The sequence below is a fragment of the Taurulus bubalis genome (genome assembly GCF_910589615.1).
Source record: "Taurulus bubalis genome assembly, chromosome: 3".
NCBI lineage: Eukaryota > Metazoa > Chordata > Actinopteri > Perciformes > Cottidae > Taurulus > Taurulus bubalis.
The window spans coordinates 38,182,678-38,205,177 of record NC_136591.1 but is presented as its reverse complement, the minus strand read 5'-3'; positions in this window follow the sequence as shown (position 1 = coordinate 38,205,177).

Genomic DNA, 22,500 nt, shown 5'->3' with positions numbered 1-22,500 from the left:
AGGCCCGAGTCGTCGGTCCGGACTCTGGACAGCTGCAGCCGGACGCGTCCCGTCCTGAGAGCGTCTTGGTCACACTGCACCCGTCCTGCAAACTGCTCGTGCAGAGACTCGTCAACGCTGCGGTCCCGATGAAAGAAAACCTTCAGCTCCGGCACCGACACGCAGTGGATCTTCAGCGAGGAGACGGAGATGTCGGCTCTGGACGAGAAGCTCCACTCCACCGTGATGTTGCCGCCCTCCTCTGCCCGACACCTCAGAGCCACGTGGTGAGGCTCAGACGTCCCTGAGAGGAGGGAAGAGGTGAACCATGCTCTTGTTATACTTCTGTAGTAAGACATGAGTCACTTCATGCAGGGCCACAAAACATACCACACCTCTGAGTCATTGGAAATGGTTGCTATGGTGAAGCAAAAGAGGCCGACGAGAAAGTTAAAGGTTGTGCAGGTCTTTGATCACAAACAAATCATATAAGCAGATTAAATCACAAAGTGTACATTGTTGCACCTTTTTCTTGTTCTACAATGTTTTTGTGTTCAAATCCTGAATTATAAATATATGTATATATATGAATAAATATAAATAAATGCAAAGTACAGATGAGGGGAATAATGTATGTACAAGTATACAAAGAGACACGAAATAGAATACTAATGAAAATACGAAATGACGACAAAAAGATTTAAAAAAGACTATGAAGAGACACAAGATGACTACAGAATAACACAACTACACCACACAAAAAGCAACAAAAAGAGTTCAGGAAGCTGAGGCTGTAAGTCAACTGGAAACCAGGAGGATAAACGCTGAGAGTCTGGTAGAGATCTGGCAGAGAGAGAGTCAGACTGGAGACTAAATACTGAAGGAGGAGCAGCAGGTGAGACTGATAGAGCTGACGAGGTGGGCGTGGCCAACAGGTGAGAGCGAATGAGCTGACGAGGTGTGACTGACAGAAGCGCTGAATAAGCTGAAGAGTCGTAGAGCAAAGCTTTCCAGCAGAGACAACAGACTCATGTGAACTTGTGTGTGTGTGGAGCATGAAGTGAGGATGTAAACTCACCACACACACATGAGGTCAGTGTGATGAGCAGCAGGATGCAGCAGATCATCTTCTGAGAGGAGACACTAGTGATCACAACTTCATCTTTCTGCAGCGTTCACTCACTTTTATTAGTATTATTTTACCTTTGAACGCTTTTACATTACTACTGTTTTACATCTGTTTACGTCTCTTCATGACTTCTCATTACGCATTCATAAGACTACACTATTTACATTCAGTTCATTCATTATGTCCTATGTACACCTGTATAGCACACACACACACACACACACACACACACACACACACACACGCGCGGATGCGCACACACACATAAATATGTAGCGCATATATATATATATATATATATATATATATATATATATATATATATATATATATATATATATATACACGCACACACATATACAGTATAATTACAGATATATTACAAACATATATACATACTTGTATATACACACACACACACATAATTATACATACAAAAATATACACACACATATAATTATACATGTATACAAACATACTAAATAAAAAATGCAAAAATTAACTTTGCATTTTTCATTTCTCCCATAACTTTTAATATGTAATGATTACTGCTGGAGATGCGCGTGAGAACTATATCGTCTCATTATCATCTTTAACATCTTAGTCCGCGGCTCAGCGACAGCACCAACCCTTTACATATGAATCTGTTCATGATTCATATGATAATAACAACATTATTCATCATGCATTACCTCGTAGACGTCTTCAGTCGTAAAGAAATAAAGAGACAAAGTTCTCCAGTTTGTGTGAATTCTTCTGAGGACGAGCAGCGAGGAGTCGAAGATGAATGAACCTGTGGAGTCACAGAGCTTCACTATTTATACGTTTCTTCATATAGAGGCGTGTTCTACCTCGTCACGCCACACGACGGGGATATAGACACACATAAATAGTGACGCTGAAGGAGTGATCTGTAATATCCAGAAATGCCCTCCGGTTCAATGTGTCTCATGTTGGATGTTCGTTGTTCGACAGAAGAGACTCAACAAGGTAAAGTCTGAGACTCTGGGCTCTTGTCGAGAAAATGACCATAACGTTTATTTTTCTGAAGTCAACCCACATGAATACCAAAGATATGGAATACATAAAGTGTGTACTGACTGTGTAGTTAAGGTTGATGATACAGGTCAAAACAGGAAGTGGACAAGATTTGTTAAAGCAAAAAAAAAAGAAGCGTAGGGGTTAAAAGTTATCAAATTATCGGTCCGTTTTTTAACAATAGTGATTTATAGATAATCTATGGTCCATGTTAGTGACGTCACTACAGTAAACATGTAGAAGGGTTGTGTCGAGCCACCGTTTCATGATCCATAAACACTTTAGTATTCAGTGTTGACACAAAGAAACAATAGAATAATATTTATACGGAGACATCTGCACAATGTGCTGCATTTCCTTGTTGCGAACTTTTTAAAACTCTGACTTCCTGTTTCTCAGAGAGGAGACGTGACGACATCATGATCTTAATAAACTACAGTAATATCGAGGAAGAATCGTTAAAACAAATAAAACACGTTTTATTCTGAAAGGTTTCTTTCCGCTTTCAGATGCTGCAAATGAGTTTCTGATGTTTCGTGAATTATTTTGAAGAGACGATCTTTCCATCGACATCTTAAAGGACGCCATTTCTTTACTAAAGTTTTATTTTACTTATTTATTAATCCGCAATAAGTTTTGAGTAACAATCAGTGAGGTGATTTTAATATTTCTCTTCTCTTCCTCAGGTGAAAGTGAAGTGAAGCCACCTGGTGACTGAAATAAATAAAGTACTACAAGCCCAGAATACTTTAAATGTTCAGTATTTACTGAGAAAAAATAACTAGATGTTTAGATATTGTGATCTAAACATCTAGTTTGTATCTTCTCTATTTTAGTACATTTATGCAACTAGTATACATTTAAGATGCTTTATACTTCAATTCCAGGTAAATATTGTAGGTAATATACAATACAGGTGGAAATGAGAAAGAGAAAGTATGGCTGGACCAATTGGAAGTGAGGGGGCGTGGCCACTGGGTTTGTAAAGAACAAAGAATCATATCGTGGTTTAGAAAGCACGTGCAGAGATATCATGGTCTAAAGCATCTTTCCCTCGACTTGTCTCCTTTAGGACACATCACACATGAGGAAGCCTCTTCGTTTCCTCTACATCCTAAAGGACGCCATTTCTTTACTAAAGTTTTATTTTACTTATTTATTAATCCGCAATAAGTTTTGAGTAACAATCAGTGAGGTCATTTTAATATTTCTCTTCCTCAGATGAAAGTGAAGTGAAGCCACCTGGTGACTGAAATGAATAAAGTACTGCAATATAGTGTAGTACTTAAAAGGTACTTTTATTTTACTTGAGTACTTCCATTGAAGATGCTTTACACTTCTCCTCCAGGTACATGTTGTACTTTTACTGTACTACACCTCAGAGGTACACATTGTACTTTTTACTGTACTACACCTCAGAGGTAAATATTGTACTTTTTACTGTACTACACCTCAGAGGTACATATTGTACTTTTTACTGCATTTGTCTAAGTTTTCCTTCATGTGTTGAAAATGTTTTCCTACTTCTTCAGATAAATAAAGTATTTAAAACGCCTTGTGGATCTGATGTAAAATTCTGTTAAAAAGATGAATTTAATTTATTTCATATTTCACCAGGTGGCGATGAGAAAGAGAAAGTATGGCTGGACCAATTGGAAGTGAGGGGGCGTGGCCACTGGGTTTGTAAAGAACAAAGAATCATTTTGTGGTTTAGAAAGCACGTGCAGAGATATCATGGTCTAAAGCACGACGCAGGATCTCAAATTACAACCAGAGGATCATATGCATAATTTAATGAAAAATTAAAACTGAGTCTTTTTCTCTGAAGTTCTTCTCTCGCTCCACACTGACACGAGGACTCTCAGGAGTTTAACTGGTGAGACTTCAGAGCTTTAGACTTCTGAGCAAAGGTGAGTTATGAATGACTTCATGTTGGTGTATTATGTTAATATTACTGTGCATGTTTATTATGTGAGGATTCCTGTATTAGACAAGATGTTTACGGGTAATAACGTGGACAGTTTGTTCAGTAAAGAGACAATTCAACAGTTAAAAGATTAGATTCATTTAAGACTAATCAGACTATAACCTGATCCATTAAAAACAGCTGTTTTATTTAGTACATTTGTTTTCAACAATAACATGAGTTTATGTGTTCACTGTGGTATTAGTTATGAATATTGCGCCATAGTGAGCAGTTAGTGAGCAGAGCCGTTAAACCCGTTTCAATGTAACTTGCATACGTTTCCTGCACATGCGCAGAACGGATCGAACGTTGACGATGTCCCTCGTGTCGCGTCTTTTGCGACACTTGTTGACTGTTTCCTGTAGTGTTGAAAATCTGCAGCTGACTTAAAACACATGACTGCAGTTTCTACTTATTTAATCTGACTGAATGAAACGTCTTCAGGTGAACAAGTTGCCACAGCTGTGGTTGTAGTTCACGTTGTTGTTCATCAGCATCAAGGCTTTGTGTCATCAGTTGTGTTAATAAGCAGAATGATGAACACTATCAGGAGGATTGTGAGGGCTGGAGACTGAAGATGTGAACCTCCAACACCTTCATGTGATGTGTTTGTGACTCTTGTCCTCTGTCTCCTCTCACAGGGACAAGATGACCTGCAGGATCCTGCTGCTCTTCCTCCTCTTCATCCTCACCTCCTGTGTCTGTGGTGAGTTTACTTGTGTATTTGTAAAGCCCTCCAGCTCTGAAGCATCACTGAACCCTCCACAGAGACCTGTAGATGAGTTTAAAGGCTGCATGTTAAAGCTGTCAGCTGGTCTGCTCCTCCCTCTCCCTCTCTGTCTCCTCAACAGGATCCTTTGTAGTGAATGTGACACAGAGCTCCTATCAGGCAGAGGAGAACCACAGCATCACACTGGAATGGAGGTTCACCACCAACACTGGCAGCTCCCCCAACCCCCTGAATGTCTTCTGTGAGCTGTTAACTCGTATCAAGCCCTTCGTCCTGCTTCATGTGCATGAAGGAGTCGAGGTCCCAGAGTCTCAGGATGAACTCTTTGCAGGACGAGTCCAGTGGGACAAAGACGTCCTCAGAGAAGGACGAGTCAGACTTCATGTGTCCAGACTCAGGACCGCTGACTCGGGTCTTTACCTGTGTGACGTGCTCACCAGTTATGGGACGAACTCTGGGGAATGTCGGCTCAATGTCTCTGGTAGGTTGATCCAGTAGAACTCGTTCAATCCAGCAGCTTTATTTATTTTTCTTTCCAGTGAAAGCTGTTTCTCTTCACTGAAAGAAACAGATGTGTTTGGTCTCTTTGCAGCAGCGAGGGATCGACCAGAACCTGAGACGACAAGCGGAACAAGTCTAAGAAGTGATTCTTCAACGACAGAAAGTCGACCACAGCCAGAGAGTCGGGGACGGATCGGCCTCTACTGTGGACTGGGACTGACGGCTGGACTGGGACTGACGGCTTCTCTTTATTTGCTAACTGATTCCTGCAAAACCAAACGTAGTCTGGCTCCTGTGGATTTGGCGCAATTATGATTTAACAATATGATTTTCACAACATCACTATGATCATACAATGTTATTTAATAACCCCAAAGGTCAATTAGGTCAACATTTAAGTCACTAAGCGATGGCAAAATGATGCTCGTTATAACTAATACTTAGTTGTTCCGTCATTTAGAAAATAAATCCCTCTAAACATCCAGAATGCAAAGACACAAGAGGATTTATTGTCACGAATACGAAGCGGATGCAAAGTTTCAAATGTTGTTTTTGTCGCTGATGTTGTCGGTGCTTGTAAAGTATAAAACCTATCCATGTTGACGTGTTCAGGTCCACCCTGTTGCCACTAGGGGGCAGCAGTGCTCTGCTACTTTTTTACAGTATTTTTTACAAAATAAAAATGTGAAAAAGGCCACGGCTTGTGTGTTTTCATTAAGGTTGGTTTTCAGCAATCAGTTAATAGAAAATAAATAATGCAAAGGACAAATTGTTTTGTTTTGTTTTCAGCTTGAATGTAAAATATTTCTAATAGTGAATTTTAAATTAAATGTGAATGTGCTGTAACATACTCGTCACATGAACACCCTTCTTTTAGTTTTACATCTTTCTTTTACAGACTTTATTCATATGTGATTTTGTGTTTTAGTACAACCAATGAAAAAATGGAAAAAGCAATGTTTTTGAGTATTTTTATTTCAAAAAGACGTATTGGAAAACTGTAATAATTTATTTATTAAACTTCAAGGTGCACACAATCTTAAACATTGCTCAATACAAATCAGGTCCATAATCTGAAATGAATAAATAGAAACACTGACAACGCATTAAATAAACATAGTTTGCAGCGTCTTTGCCCATTTCTAATGTTGAAATGTTCCTCACAAGATATCTTCAGAGCAAATGTGTTGGTCCAAGGCTTGACCTCGATATATAAGGGACTTTGTCGTTGATATTAGTTTTCAAATAAATATCAAAGCCCATGGAATGTTCCCTCATGTTGGAATATTCCGGAACAGTTCACTGTGATGTTTAGTGTGTTGAATGAATTGTGTGTATATGCATTTGTATAGATGGAGGTTATCCACTGAAATGATTCATACAATACATAACACACACAGTGCTGCTGACTTTCCTTCTAATGTCATTCGGTTGTTTTTATTAACCATTCATATTGATCTAAAGTCAAAGATTTTAAAGAATACATACACAATGATTGTATTGTAATAATTGTGTATTATTATTATTATTATTATATGTAATGCCCTCTGAGGCTAATTTGTGGGTTGTCATGCAATTTTGGAGCAGATCCATCAGTCTCCATTCTGGACCCGGGAGATGGGAAGCTCTATTTTTATTTACTTTTATTCCTCCTTTTGAAAAACTATAACCACTACACTACTCAACATATTTTAATTTTCTTTCATTATTTTGGTCTTATGATATTTTGGTTATTTGTTATGGGTTTGATGAATTGATGTCCATATTTACATTTTAGTTTAATTGAATAGTCTTAATTGATGTCCAGGTATGTTTTTATGGATAATTAGTCTGCTGCATGTTTTTCTTAAATGCTATAAGTGATGCCTTAATTTGTTGCAATTCACATTGTTTACAGATTAGTGAAATAATTGAAAGCCTGACCAATAGTTTAACTCTCTGATGCTGAAATGTGTTTGAAACTGTGTGAGCTGCACTAGACGTTGTCATTCTGATTCACGCATTAAGTAATAAATTATTCCTTTTTTTTACTTTGATTATTTTACTCTGATTATTATTATTTTACCTTTGAATCAAAGGTAAAATAATACTAATAAAAGTGAGTGAACGCTGCAGAAAGATGAAGTTGTGATCACTAGTGTCTCCTCTCAGAAGATGATCTGCTGCATCCTGCTGCTCATCACACTGACCTCATGTGTGTGTGGTGAGTTTACATCCTCACTTCATGCTCCACACACACACAAGTTCACATGAGTCTCCGTTTACAGCTCAAGGGCTGAAGACAGAAGGCTGCATGGGGTCATGACTGCTGGCGTTGGGAGGAGTTAAGCAACCAATGACTACAGCGCACCTGTTAGCCACGCCCACCTCTGCAGCTCATTCGCTCTCCCCTGTTAGCCACGCCCACCTCTGCTCTCTCTGCTGCACCTCCCTCCATCTGGGTCTGCTCTACTTTCTGTTCCAAGAGTCAGAACTAAACACGGAGAAGCAGCGTTCAGCTTTTCTGCTCCACACATCTGGAACAAGGTCCCTGAAAGCAGCTGAGACCTTCAGGGACCCTCAGCGCCTTTACCTCCAGACTGAAGACTTTTCGGTTTGCAGAACCAACCCTTTACATATAAATCTGTTCATGATTCATATGATAATAACATCATTATTCATTCATGCATTACCTCGTATACATACGTCTTCAGTCGCGTAAAGAGACAAAGTGTTGATACAAAGAAACAATATAATAATCATTCATACGGAGCACCATTTGGAAATGTGCATTTCCATGTTGCGTAAATACTTTGACTTCCTGTTTCTCAGAGAGGAGACGTGACGACATCATGATCTTAATAAACTACAGTAATATCGAGGAAGAATCGTTAAAACAAATAAAACACGTTTTATTCTGAAAGGTTTCTTTCCGCTTTCAGATGCTGCAAATGAGTTTCTGATGTTTCGTGAATTATTTTGAAGAGACGATCTTTCCATCGACATCCTAAAGGACGCCATTTCTTTACTAAAGTTTTATTTTACTTATTTATTAATCCGCAATAAGTTTTGAGTAACAATCAGTGAGGTCATTTTAATACTTCTCTTCTCTTCTTCAGGTGAAAGTGAAGTGAAGCCACCTGGTGACTGAAATAAATAAAGTACTACAAGCCCAGAATACTTTAAACATGTTCAGTATTTACTGAGAAAAACTAACTAGATGTTTAGATATTGTGATCTAAACATCTAGTTTGTATCTTCTCTATTTTAGTACATTTATGCAACTAGTATACATTTAAGATGCTTTATACTTCAATTCCAGGTAAATATTGTAGGTAATATACAATACAGGTGGAGATGAGAAAGAGAAAGTATGGCTGGACCAATTGGAAGTGAGGGGGGCGTGGCCACTGGGTTTGTAAAGAACAAAGAATCATATCGTGGTTTAGAAAGCACGTGCAGAGATATCATGGTCTAAAGCATCTTTCCCTCGACTTGTCTCCTTTAGGACACATCACACATGAGGAAGCCTCTTCGTTTCCTCTACATCCTAAAGGACGCCATTTCTTTACTAAAGTTTTATTTTACTTATTTATTAATCCGCAATAAGTTTTGAGTAACAATCAGTGAGGTCATTTTAATATTTCTCTTCCTCAGATGAAAGTGAAATGAAGCCACCTGGTGACTGAAATAAATAAAGTACTGCAATATAGTGTAGTACTTAAAAGGTACTTTTATTTTACTTGAGTACTTCCATTGAAGATGCTTTACACTTCTCCTCCAGGTACATGTTGTACTTTTACTGTACTACACCTCAGAGGTACACATTGTACTTTTTACTGTACTACACCTCAGAGGTACACATTGTACTTTTTACTGTACTACACCTCAGAGGTACATGTTGTACTTTTTACTGTACTACATCTCAGAGGTACATATTGTACTTTTTACTGTACTACACCTCAGAGGTGCATGTTGTACTTTCACTACATTTGTCTGACAGCTTCAGTTCCTTTTCAGGTGACAGTGTTTCGTCCCCTTTCAGGTAAAAGTATCTCCAGATGTGTTGATGTTGAATGTTTGAGATGAACTGAAGGAGGAAGTTTTCCTTCATGTGTAGAAAATGTTTTCCTACTTCTTCAGATAAATAAAGTCTTTAAAACGCATCACCACAAAGCTGTTTTTCTTCTTAGAGATACGAGGTTCTCACAGGACAGCGACGCTACAAAAACACCATAATCTTATAGAATATGACGATTAATGCAGATTAGACTCTAGCAATAGGATGTGAAGGAGTTATGATGCAACACACATTCATGCAGCAGTCATATTTATCCAGGAGCATCAGATATAATAAAGTTATTGCCAGCAGAAGGTTAGTTTTGTGATCGTCCATCATTGCAGACAGGATGCAAGAGCACATGAGGTGGTCAGCTAGTCTCCATGAGTCAGAACCCTTTACATCCCACAAGAAGGACATGAAACAAGCTCCACTACAACCTTCAACCCCAACATCACGACAGTACGCTCCAGTTTAAACTAAACATTAAAAAAACAGAACAGTAACACTTTTATTTTCATAATTTGTTGTCATTATGAACAAAAGCATCACTTCTTGTTTGTCATCACACATCAGCACAGAGAAATCTGAAGGAACTTTAATGTTTATGTTAATAGACAAAAGTCTCATAACAACTTCTCATTAATAGATTTATTTAACTTTATCAGACTTTTTGTATTGCCATACGCACATATGTTACTCCATACAATGGAAAACTTACTTTGCTAGGTCCTCCTTCCACACAGAATTATATGAGGGGCCGTTTAGGCCATAACTATTGAGACACACACTCACTACTGAAACACTTACGCATACATATATACTTCTGTGTCATATACACATACATATGAAATGCTTACATGCATACAAGTGAAACATGTATACGTATCTATCTGAAACAGTCATGCATGCACATATGAAAATGCAGTATATATATTGTTGAACACTTATACATTCATAACTGAATCCCTTGCATATGATTACAAAGATAAAAAAGTTATCTTACAAGGCAAGGCAAGTTTATTTGTAGAGCACATTTCAACAACAAGGCGATTCAAAGTGCTTCACATAAAACCATTAAAAGCATCAAAACATAATGCAGATTTAAAAACAGTTAAGAAAACATTAAAACAGTCAAAAAGCAAAATAGAAGTAGAAAAAGCAACATAAAAAATAAAAGTTGAATAAAAGTTGCAGTGCAGTTTAAGAAATAAAATGCAGTAGTGAGATGCAGTAGTTGAATCTGGTTCAGTTAAAGGCAGCAGCAAACAGAAACGTCTTCAATGTGGACTTAAAGGAGCTGAGGGTCTATGAGGGTCTCAGCAGACCTGCAGCTTTCAGGGACCTTGTTCCAGATGTGTGGAGCAGAAAAGCTGAACGCTGCTTCTCCATGTTTAGTTCTGACTCTTGGAACAGAAAGTAGACACGTCCCAGACGACCTGAGGGGCCGGGATGGTTCATAAGGTAGCAGCAGATCACAAACATACTTAGGCCCTAAACCATTCAGTGCTTTATAAACCAGCAGCAGGATTTTAAAGTCAACTCTTTGTTGGACAGGGAGCCAGTGCAAAGACCTCAGAACTGGAGTGATGTGATCCACTTTCCTGGTCTTAGTGAGGACTCGAGCTGCAGCGTTCTGAATCAGCTGCAGCTTTCTGACTGACTTTTTACAGAGGCCTGTGAACACACCGTTACAGTAGTCAAGTCTACTGAAGATAAATGACCTGTGAACACACCGTTACAGTGGTCAAGTCTACTGAAGATAAATGACCTGTGAACACACCGTTACAGTAGTCAAGTCTCCTGAAGATAAATGACCTGTGAACACACCGTTACAGTAGTCAAGTCTACTGAAGATAAATGACCTGTGAACACACCGTTACAGTAGTCAAGTCTACTGAAGATAAATGACCTGTGAACACACCGTTACAGTAGTCAAGTCTACTGAAGATAAATGACCTGTGAACACACCGTTACAGTAGTCAAGTCTACTGAAGATAAATGCATGGGCAAGTTTCTCCAGATCCTGTTGAGACATAAGTCCTCTACCCCTTGATATATTCTTCAGGTGATAGTAGGCTGATTGTGTGATTGTCTTGATGTGGCTGTTCAGGTTGAGGTCTGAATCCATAACTACACCTAGATTTCTGGCTTGGTTTGAGGTTTTTAACATTAGTGATTGAAGCTGAGCGCTGACTTTCAATCGTTCGTCTTTGGGACCAAAAACAATTACTTCTGTTTTATCTTGATTTAATTGAAGAAAATTCTGGCACATCCAGTTATTGATTTCTTCAATGCATTTAGCCAACCCTTGTATGGGACTATAGTCCCCTGGTGATATAGTTATGTAGAGTTGTGTGTCAGCTGCATAATTATGATAACACACATTGTTGTTTTTCATAATCTGAGCCAGTGGAAGCATGTAGATGTTGAACAGAAGAGGCCCCAGTATTGAACCTTGGGGAACACCACATGTCATCCTAGTGAGCTCTGATGTGTAATTAGCTACCGACACAAAGTATTGTCGGTCCTTCAAGTAGGATTCAAACCAATTAATCACCAAGTTTAGATACATGTGCAAGTGTTTCACATATATATGTATGCATGTTTTAAATGTGTATGTATACGTTTTTTAGTTATATATATGTATGCTCTTACATGAGGCTGTGCAAGCGTCTCACATGCATGTTTTGAACAGCGACAAAGCGCCAATCTTGGTCCGCTTGGCAGCGTGTAAGAGCGTGACATTTCAGGGTTGTTTCAATCAATCATTTTTTTTGTAATTGAATATGAAGGTGCAACTTCTATATATTTTGTTTATATTATTATTATATTTTATTATATCAGTCTGCAGGCCTTATTCGTAGTTGGCAATCGCGATGACATCGTGGTTTTTTTCAATAGGGTGCTGCGCTGCGTTCAATGCCTACAGCAAGACCCAGGAGATGAGAGATGTTTTAGAGAGCTTGATGACCAAAAAAAAACAACCGTCTCAATCAGGTCCTTCCCTAGAGCGAACCATAGACAACATAGAATTTAGGGTGATGGTGTGGTCATCAAGCTCTCTAAAACATCTCTCTACTCACACTATGACTAACGTCGGCTGGAAATCACCTGGACAGGTGCCTGTAGAAAAAACAGTTATCGGAGCAGAGAGACACGCCCACCTTCACTAACGTCTGCAACTCAGACAAAAGCAACACTAATAATGTAACAACAATCGCTCGGGTGAAAATCACCCGACTTTAGTGTTCTAGGGTTAAGGGCCGTTCTATGAACTGCTGTTTGGCCTTCCGGGTTGCCGTACCGTGCGGTGCTTGTGCCCACAGTGCCTGTCGCTGCCCGACCACCGGGCTTCAGCTTTGTGTTTCATGTCAGTGTCACACTGTTATAATAAAGAAAACTGCTTTTTAGCTTGAGCCATTTTATTGAGTGTGTATTTTGTCATCTCCACTGGTAAGCCGCCCTTTAACCCCACATGTTTGGTCTATACCCACCAACTGATCCATTATCGGTTGCATTCTAAAGAAAAGTGCCTTTGACAGAATTTTAACATCCACTCAAAGTCAAAGATCTCCAGTGTTTCAGGTCCTTCTTGACTCCTTTTTAAAAAGAAGGGAGATGGAACCTGTTCTTAAAGAAATGGGTAGAGCACCTCTACAGAAGCTTTCCTTGAATATTTGCAACAAAGCTGGTCCCAAAAGGTGCTATAAAACTCTTCTGGTAAATCGTCCAAACCTGGAGATCTATTACCCAGCATGCTCTGCATAGCTTTGGTTTACTCACTGATTGTCAAATCTCTTTCGAGAAATTCTTTATCTGTACTGGTTGACTGCTCACATGTTAAGCAGTTACTATGATGGAATGTGAAACAAGTCCAACTACATGGGTGTCTGACAATACTGTGAGTCTCTTCGGTCTACACCCAACCACCCAAATGAGGGAGTTGGCATGGCCTGCTCATCACATGTCAAACGAATCTGAAAGTAACCCGCATATAAATATTAAAACTCTTCAATCCTCCACAGGTTCATTCATCTTCGACTCCTCGCTGCTCGTCCTCAGAAGAATTCACACAAACTGGAGAACTTTGTCTCTTTATTTCTTTACGACTGAAGACGTCTACGAGGTAATGCATGATGAATAATGTAGTTATTATCATATGCATCATGAACAGATTTATATATGAAAGATTGGTGCTGTTGCACCAACTAATTTAGGATAATGAATGTTTTAATTTATGTGATTGTTTGATTAGGAGCAAATAGGTTTATGATTCGACATGGTTATCTTTTGTTTTGTGTTAAGAAATTTGTAGTTGTTAAGAATAAATTACATTTTCGTTTAAACCTGGACCATCGTTATTGCACGCGTCATAAATTAAGCAAAGAGCAACCACGCAGTGACCTTTTTTGATAGGCAACGGGGACACTGCACATACTATGTTGTCCTTTGTGCTGGTATGTTACAGTGTGTTGTTTTATAGTGTGGTAGTAATTTAAACATATAGATGGAGAATTGTTTTGTTTTATCAGTTAAACAATCGTTATTATGAAATGAAAAATACGTTAAAAAAGGTAACAGTCCAGTGTGAGAAATCTATATATAGTTGGGATTATATATTTATTTTGTATTTCTCCTCATAGAGAGACAGTTTTGGTTCTGTTGTTTTCAAACCTACGACACGATCACTGTTTCATAATACTGTACTAGCGTATGAACACAGGTCAGAGCTACGGAGGATTCGCTAATAGAATAAACCTGCTGCACAAGTCTGCCTATTGCTCCATGAGAGGATTGTCACAGAGGTAACACCCTCCACTTGATCTTGACAAATTCTTGCAGCCGAAAAATTCACCTCAAAAGCACGACGCAGTTTCTCAAACCAAGAACAGAGAAACTACAACAAGAGGAGCATGTGGATAATTTAATGAAAGATGAATATTGTGTCTTTTTCTCTGAAGTTCTTCTCTCGCTCCACACTGACATGAGGACTCTCAGGAGTTTAACTGGTGAGACTTCAGAGCTTTAGACTTCTGAGCAAAGGTGAGTTATGAATGACTTCATGTTGGTGTATTATGTTCATATTACTGTGCATGTTTATTATGTGAGGATTACTGTATTAGACAAGATGTTTACGGGTAATAACGTGGACAGTTTGTTCAGTAAAGAGACAATTCAACAGTTAAAAGATTAGATGAATGTATGACTATATATCAGACTATAACCTGGTCCATTAAAAACAGCTGTTTTATTTAGTAAAGCGCACTTTTTAACAATAACATGAGTTTGTGTGTTCCCTGGTTTTAGTTATGAATGTTGCTAAATATATGTTCATATTGTTCTTGATTTATGAGAAAAAGAAGCTTTAAGTGTGAGAGGAAACATGTGAGTCCTGTTTGAGGCATAATGAGTTTAAGCCATGGCGCCATCTTCTGACACAAAGGGGTTATTGCAGCATAAATTATGAACCTCTTCAGTTAACAACTGAGTTTGATGTGATGTGTTTGTGACTCTTGTCCTCTGTCTCCTCTCACAGGGACAAGATGACCTGCAGGATCCTGCTGCTCTTCCTCCTCTTCATCCTCACCTCCTGTGTCTGTGGTGAGTTTACTTGTGTATTTGTAAAGCCCTCCAGCTCTGAAGCATCACTGAACCCTCCACAGAGACCTGTAGATGAGTTTAAAGGCTGCATGTTAAAGCTGTCAGCTGGTCTGCTCCTCCCTCTCCCTCTCTGTCTCCTCAACAGGATCCTTTGTAGTGAATGTGACACAGAGCTCCTATCAGGCAGAGGAGAACCACAGCATCACACTGGAATGGAGGTTCACCACCAACACTGGCAGCTCCCCCAACCCCCTGGATGTCCTCTGTCAGCTGTTAACTCGTATCAAGCCCTTCGTCCTGCTTCATGTGCATGAAGGAGTCGAGGTCCCAGAGTCTCAGGATGAACTCTTTGCAGGACGAGTCCAGTGGGACAAAGACGTCCTCAGAGAAGGACGAGTCAGACTTCATGTGTCCAGACTCAGGACCGCTGACTCGGGTCTTTATCATTGTAAAGTGCTCACCAGTTATGGGACGAACTCTGGGGAATGTCGGCTCAATGTCTCTGGTAGGTTGATCCAGTAGAACTTGTTCAATCCAGCAGCTTCATTTATTTTTCTTTCCAGTGAAAGTTGTTTCTCTTCACTGAAAGAAACAGATGTGTTTGGTCTCTTTGCAGCAGCGAGGGATCGACCAGAACCTGAGACGACATCTTCAGCGACAGAAAGTCCACAGCCAGAGAGTCGGGGACGGATCGTCCTCTACTGTTTACTGGGACTGACGGCTGCAGCTCTTCTGGCTCTTTACTATTTATACTGAGAAGAAAATATACTGTTAAGAGAAGAAACCTCATTGCAGCCGTATGGGTGTAGAATTTCAGAAATAACCCATCAGGACCAACAGGTCTCTGTCTGGAGGATCCTATTGAACAAGTCATCACAGAACTGATCCAAGACCATAAAACAAGAGACTCTTCAACATCTGGTTTAAGTGTTAGGAAATGTATATTTTAATGTTTTAAATGAAGTTCATTTTATTGTGGGTTTGATTTTAAATATCTTTATTACAGAAAGAACACTTAAATTCTCAACTGTGCAATATGAAAACATTTATTCCGTCTTTATATATAATAGTGTTATTGTGTATTCTTCTCTGTTTATGTATATTTTTAGGTTTATTGTTTTACTATGTCTCTTGAGGGTTATTTGTGTTTTCACAAGGACTGAACTCATGCATACACTACAGACATATTACACATAAAACCAGCTACCGATACTGATCGCATTACCGATTGTAGTCAAAGTACGACTTTTTTTTTAGGTTTGAGGTCACGGTGGGAGGCAAACGAGTTGAATTGACTTTTATATTGAAGAAATTGTTTGTACGGTGAAGTTAAGGTGTTCTCTGTTCCCTTACACACCTCTCTTGTTTTGTTTTATTCTAATTGATATATGTGTTCTTTATGTTTAAATTGAAGGGGATATAACGTGCCCTCCACTGTTTTGGTCAAGACAAATAGATGAGTGTCGGAGTTCTTCTGAAGGTCACCGATCTCTTAACTGTTGTTCTATTGTTGTGGTCGTGTTTTATTTATTATTCAATGTTCCAATGAAAGCTGGTCTTTTTTTTGGTTATGCATTGTTCTAGTTGTGCTCACACACATTTAACTACATGATGTTATATTTGCACTTTCAGTCATTTTGTTTTTGTAGTTGTACGTGCTTTGTTTTTCTGTGCAGAAATGATCGTGTGTTTACGTCATTTATGTGCTGTGACTGTTCCTGTACTACAGTAAAGAAAACTTCATTTATCACCAGCTGCCTTATCTCTTATCTGTCTTTTACAGTGTTTGAGTTTCACTCAAGTTTATATTGTACATATTGTGTGTATATACTGGTGAGAAGACTTCAGAGCTTTAGACTTCTGAGCAAAGGTGAGTTATGAATGACTTCATGTTGGTGTATTATGTTAATATTGCTGCACATGTTTATTATGTGAGGATTCCTTTATTAGACAAGATGTTTACGGGTAACAACGTGGACGGTTTGTTCAGTAAAGAGACAATTCAACAGTTAAAAGATTAGATTAATTTAAAACTTATAAGACTATAACCTGATCCATTAAAAACAGCTGTATTCAGTGGCGGCTGGTGGGATTTCTTTTTGGTAGAGCCATCTAATCAATTTCAGCAAACATCCCAGTATGATTCAATGCAAAAAAACTGCTATGGAGATACCTATTCTAGATATACCTATAGCAATTTGGGGTTAAGTGGACAGATCGACATGAGCTAGCGGATCATCTGATTGGAGGACGACCCTGATCTACCACTGACCCACAGTAGCCCAAAAAAACACCTTAAAGTGGCTTTAAATCAGAGTGTGTTGCTTCTGGAACATTGCAATGGCATGAAATGTCTCGAACATTGCTGCACTGTAAAAGATGTCAAGAAGCAATAAACGGTTCAAGTAAAGAGAGTCTGTCAATGATTCACAGACTGATAGGACACACAGTCAGATGAGGTGGCAGAGACTCACAACATTCAAAAGGTACGAGGCCTTTGTTTTATTTGACTCTGAAATCAATTAGAAACTTTCAGAAGAACCGTGTCTGCATCCTGAGTCGTGGTTTCTCCAAACCAGAACTTCAGATTGGAACAGATAATAACGTCTAGCCTTTGTGTCAGGATAGAGATGCAAAATGTGTTTCAAATGTAAGTCCCTTATAGTTTAATTGTTTTTCTTGAACTGCTATTTGAATTGTCAGCATTGAACAAGAAACCTGTTTAGTTTAAAAAAAACTGTGACTGTCTTTACTGTTATTTTAGTAATGCACCGGAGATATTGGACTTTGTAAAATGGAAACGGTTCGAGAGAAAATAAAATATGAAATGAGCCTCAAGCTCCAAACACTTTGTAAGTTCACTGTGATGAACACTATCAGGAGGATTGTGAGGGCTGGAGACTGAAGATGTGAACCTCCAACACCTTGATGTGATGTGTTTGTGACTCTTGTCCTCTGTCTCCTCTCACAGGGACAAGATGCTCTTCCTCCTCTTCATCCTCACCTCCTGTGTCTGTGGTGAGTTTACTTGTGTATTTGTAAAGCCCTCCAGCTCTGAAGCATCACTGAACCCTCCACAGAGACCTGTAGATGAGTTTAAAGGCTGCATGTTAAAGCTGTCAGCTGGTCTGCTCCTCCCTCTCCCTCTCTGTCTCCTCAACAGGATCCTTTGTAGTGAATGTGACACAGAGCTCCTATCAGGCAGAGGAGAACCACAGCATCACACTGGAATGGAGGTTCACCACCAACACTGGCAGCTCCCCCAACCCCCTGGAAGTCTTCTGTCAGCTGTTAACTGATGTCGAGCCGTTCGTCCTGCTTTATGTGCATGAAGGAGTCGAGGTCCCAGAGTCTCAGGATGAACTCTTTGCAGGACGAGTCCAGTGGGACAAAGACGTCCTCAGAGAAGGACGAGTCAGACTTCATGTGTCCAGACTCAGGACCGCTGACTCGGGTATTTATCATTGTGAAGTGCTCACCAGTTATGGGACGAACTCTGGGGAATGTCGGCTCAATGTCTCTGGTAGGTTGATCCAGTAGAACTCGTTCAATCCAGCAGCTTTATTCAGATAAATAAAAACCTGAAGGAAAACCTTTCTTCTTGCAGTTTCTGGGAAAATGTGTTCCAACTTAATCTGTTGTTTCTATTTATTTATTTTTTCACTGAAGGTTTTGTTTCTCTTCACTGAAAGAAACAGATGTGTTTGGTCTCTTTGCAGCAGCGAGGAATCGACCAGAACCTGAGACGACATCTTCAGCGACAGAAAGTCCACAGCCAGAGAGTCGGGGACGGATCGGCCTCTACTGTTCACTGGGACTGACGGCTGCAGCTCTTCTGACTCTTTCACTATTTATAATGATATTAAATAATACTGTTAAGAGAAAGAAACCTCATTGCAGGCGTACTGGTGTTAAAGAAACAACCCATGAGGACCAACAGGTCTCTGTCCGGAGGAACTTATTGAACAAGTCATCACAGAACTGAACCACGTTTAAAAACAAGTTCATATTACTGTGGGTTTGATTTTAAATATCTTTATTTCAGAAAAAACACTTTAACCACCTTAACTGTGCAATATAAATGCATGTTATTCTGTCTGACTAAATAATACTGTTATTGTGAATTCTTTACTGTCTATATGACTGTTTTTCTGTTTATTTATTTATATATACGTATATATATATATATATATATATATATATATATATATATACTTTTTTTGGACTTTCTCTTGTGTGCACTTTACCTGTTTGCTGCTGTAATCCTGCAAATGTCCTCACTGCGTGACTAATACAGGAATATATAATATAATCTACAGCAATAATAACTAATGTCAGTGTAAATAATGATTTACATGGAGTTGAATCAATCTTCTGTCCTCTTCCTACTGACTAATATTGTTATGATGCACAATGCACTCATTTAAAGTTACTGATGTGTTCATATTGTAAATGAATCCCTATTGACATGAGAAGCATTCACAATAAAGTTACTACAGAACTCTTATTGTGTGTTTCTGAGCCCCAGATTCTGTGTATAAACTAATGTTACTGCAGCAGGTGTCTGACAGTCTGCTCCACTCAGTCCTGGTTCAACTAAACATCCCATAGTATCAGAAAATCACCGTCACCCATATGAGAGACAATTAATACAGATTTTAGAAATGAAAAAATCTGCCTTGCCTACAAATGTTTTGTGTATCGACTAATATTAATAAACAATGAAAATAATTATTTAAAACCCACCTGCAAGAAATAAAAAAATGCAAAGTTAACATTTATGTGTGTGTGTGTGTGTGTGTGTGTGTGTGTGTGTGTGTGTGTGTGTGTGTGTGTGTGTGTATGTGCTATACAGGTGTACACATGACAGAATGAATGAACTGAATGTAAATAGTGTAGTCTTATAAATGCATAAGGAGAAGTTACAAAGAGACATAACTGCTCATGTTTGTTGTGTTCAAGTGTTGCTCGGAAAACCCCCTTCCAGAATTGGGAAGTTGTTTTCGTTTCTCCTGTGTGTTCATGAGCTTTAATTCATTATGTGGAAACAACATGGACGCTACAAAGAAGATGTTTTGGATTTTACTGCTTCTTTAGTTGTTGTTGTTTCGACTTTAAGGGCCGTTCTTTGAACTTTCCCAGTCGGAAACTCATTTCTACGATTATTTTGAATATTGACAGAGGCGGGGCAACTCTGCAGCTGAAACACACATCTAAACCGGCACGGAGCAGTTTAAACACCAGAGAAACTACAACATGAGGATCATATGGATAATTTATTGAAAGATGAATATTGTGTCTTTTTCTCTGAAGTTCTTCTCTCGCTCCACACTGACATGAGGACTCTCAGGAGTTTAACTGGTGAGACTTCAGAGCTTTAGACTTCTGAGCAAAGGTGAGTTATGAATGACTTCATGTTGGTGTATTATGTTAATATTACTGTACATGTTTATTATGTGAGGATTCCTGTATTAGACAAGATGTTTACGGGTAATAACGTGGACGGTTTGTTCAGTAAAGAGACAATTCAACAGTTAAAAGATGAGATTCATTTAAGACTAATCAGACTATAACCTGATCCATTAAAAACAGCTGTTTTATTTAGTAAAGCTCAACTTTCAACAACAACATGAGTTTGTGTGTTCACTGTGGTATTAGTTATGAATGTTGCTTCATAGATGTTCATAATATCGGATCCAGTCTACATCCAGGACATGTTCTTACACGGCTTGTAGCTAAACCAGTGGTTCTCAAAATTTTCTGTCACGCCCCACTTTGGAGGAAGAAAAATGTTCGGGCCCAACTTTTTGTGACTCCTCCATCAGTGCTTTTTTAAACATTGCAACATTGCAAATAAAGTTCTATCTGTGCAAAAAATAACTAATATTTGGCAAATAACCTGTTTTTCACTGAATATATTTTCAAGATAATAACAATAACGTTCAACCTGTGCAAAACAAAATGAGTGCAGATGTGTGAGCATCAGGATGTATCAGTATTAGTGGCTGCAGAGCTGCTTTCATCTACAAACATTTTTAAAACAGGGTTGTAGATTTTATACGGCTCTCAATTCATGCTCAATGTTGAGCTTAGATCTGTATTCTGTTTTGAGAGACGCAAACAACAGAAAAGACGACCTCACGGAGGCTTTTAGCAAAACGCCAAGAATCAGCGAGTCGCGCATCGTAACCTGGTAACGTAACGTAAACATTTGCCATGTATTTATTAATGACGTTTTATGTCCGTGTACTTTGTACTTTTGTAATATGTGAAGTTATCATGTTCATGGAGAGAGTGTTCGTCCTGAAACCACAAGGTCGCCGGTTCATCCCCATAGCTTCATGTTGAAGTGTCCTTGAGCAAGACACTGAATATATGCCATCGTTGAGTCCATCCCCTGCTCCTCCATCACCGTCTGGTACGCTGCAGCCACTGCCAAGGACAAGGCCAGGCTGCAGCGCATCATCCGCTCTGCGGAGAGGGTGGTTGGCTGCAATTTGCCATCCCTCCAGGGCTTGTTCGCTTCTAGGACTCTGAAGCGAGCTGACCCCTCTCACCCTGGTCACAACCTGTTCGAGTCCCTCCCCTCTGGCAGGAGGTTGAGGTCCATCAGGACCAAGACCTCACGCCACACCAACAGTTTCTTCCCGTCGGCAGTCGGGCTCATCAACAGAGCCCGGGTTCCCCACTGACTGATGCTATCACAACAGGACTATTTCGGACAATTCTTTCGGACTATTTTTCTTTCTTTTCTCTCTTCTTACCGGTCACTCCACTGCACACTTCATATTTAAACACTCATGCCACTTAACATACACTTAACTTAAACACACATGTCACTTTAACATGCACTTACATTAATGTTGTCTGTTTGCCTGAACACTTTATCTTTATCTTATAATTGATTTGAAAATCATTGCACTGTTGCTGTCGTTGGATGTTGATTGTTGTTTGTCTCGTCTAGTCTAATGTATGCACCTTCCGCCTAACAAAATTCCTCGTTTGTGTAAACATTTCTGGCAATAAACGGTTTCTGATTCTGATTCTGATATGGATAATATGGAGCCAAATCCAGGGAAATAGTTTTGATCATTTAAAAAAAAAGATTTGAACCTGAAAGTTCAATTTTTGGTCTTGAACTTTGAAAAATTCAAGTGTATGACAAGTTTTGGGGGGTTAAATATAATTTGGATTAAATTCTGGATTTATTGCATTATTTTTAATTTTATGTTGTGAGGGCTGGAGACTGAAGATGTGAACCTCCAACACCTTGATGTGATGTGTTTGTGACTCTTGTCCTCTGTCTCCTCTCACAGGGACAAGATGCTCTTCCTCCTCTTCATCCTCACCTCCTGTGTCTGTGGTGAGTTTACTTGTGTATTTGTAAAGCCCTCCAGCTCTGAAGCATCACTGAACCCTCCACAGAGACCTGTAGATGAGTTTAAAGGCTGCATGTTAAAGCTGTCAGCTGGTCTGCTCCTCCCTCTCCCTCTCTGTCTCCTCAACAGGATCCT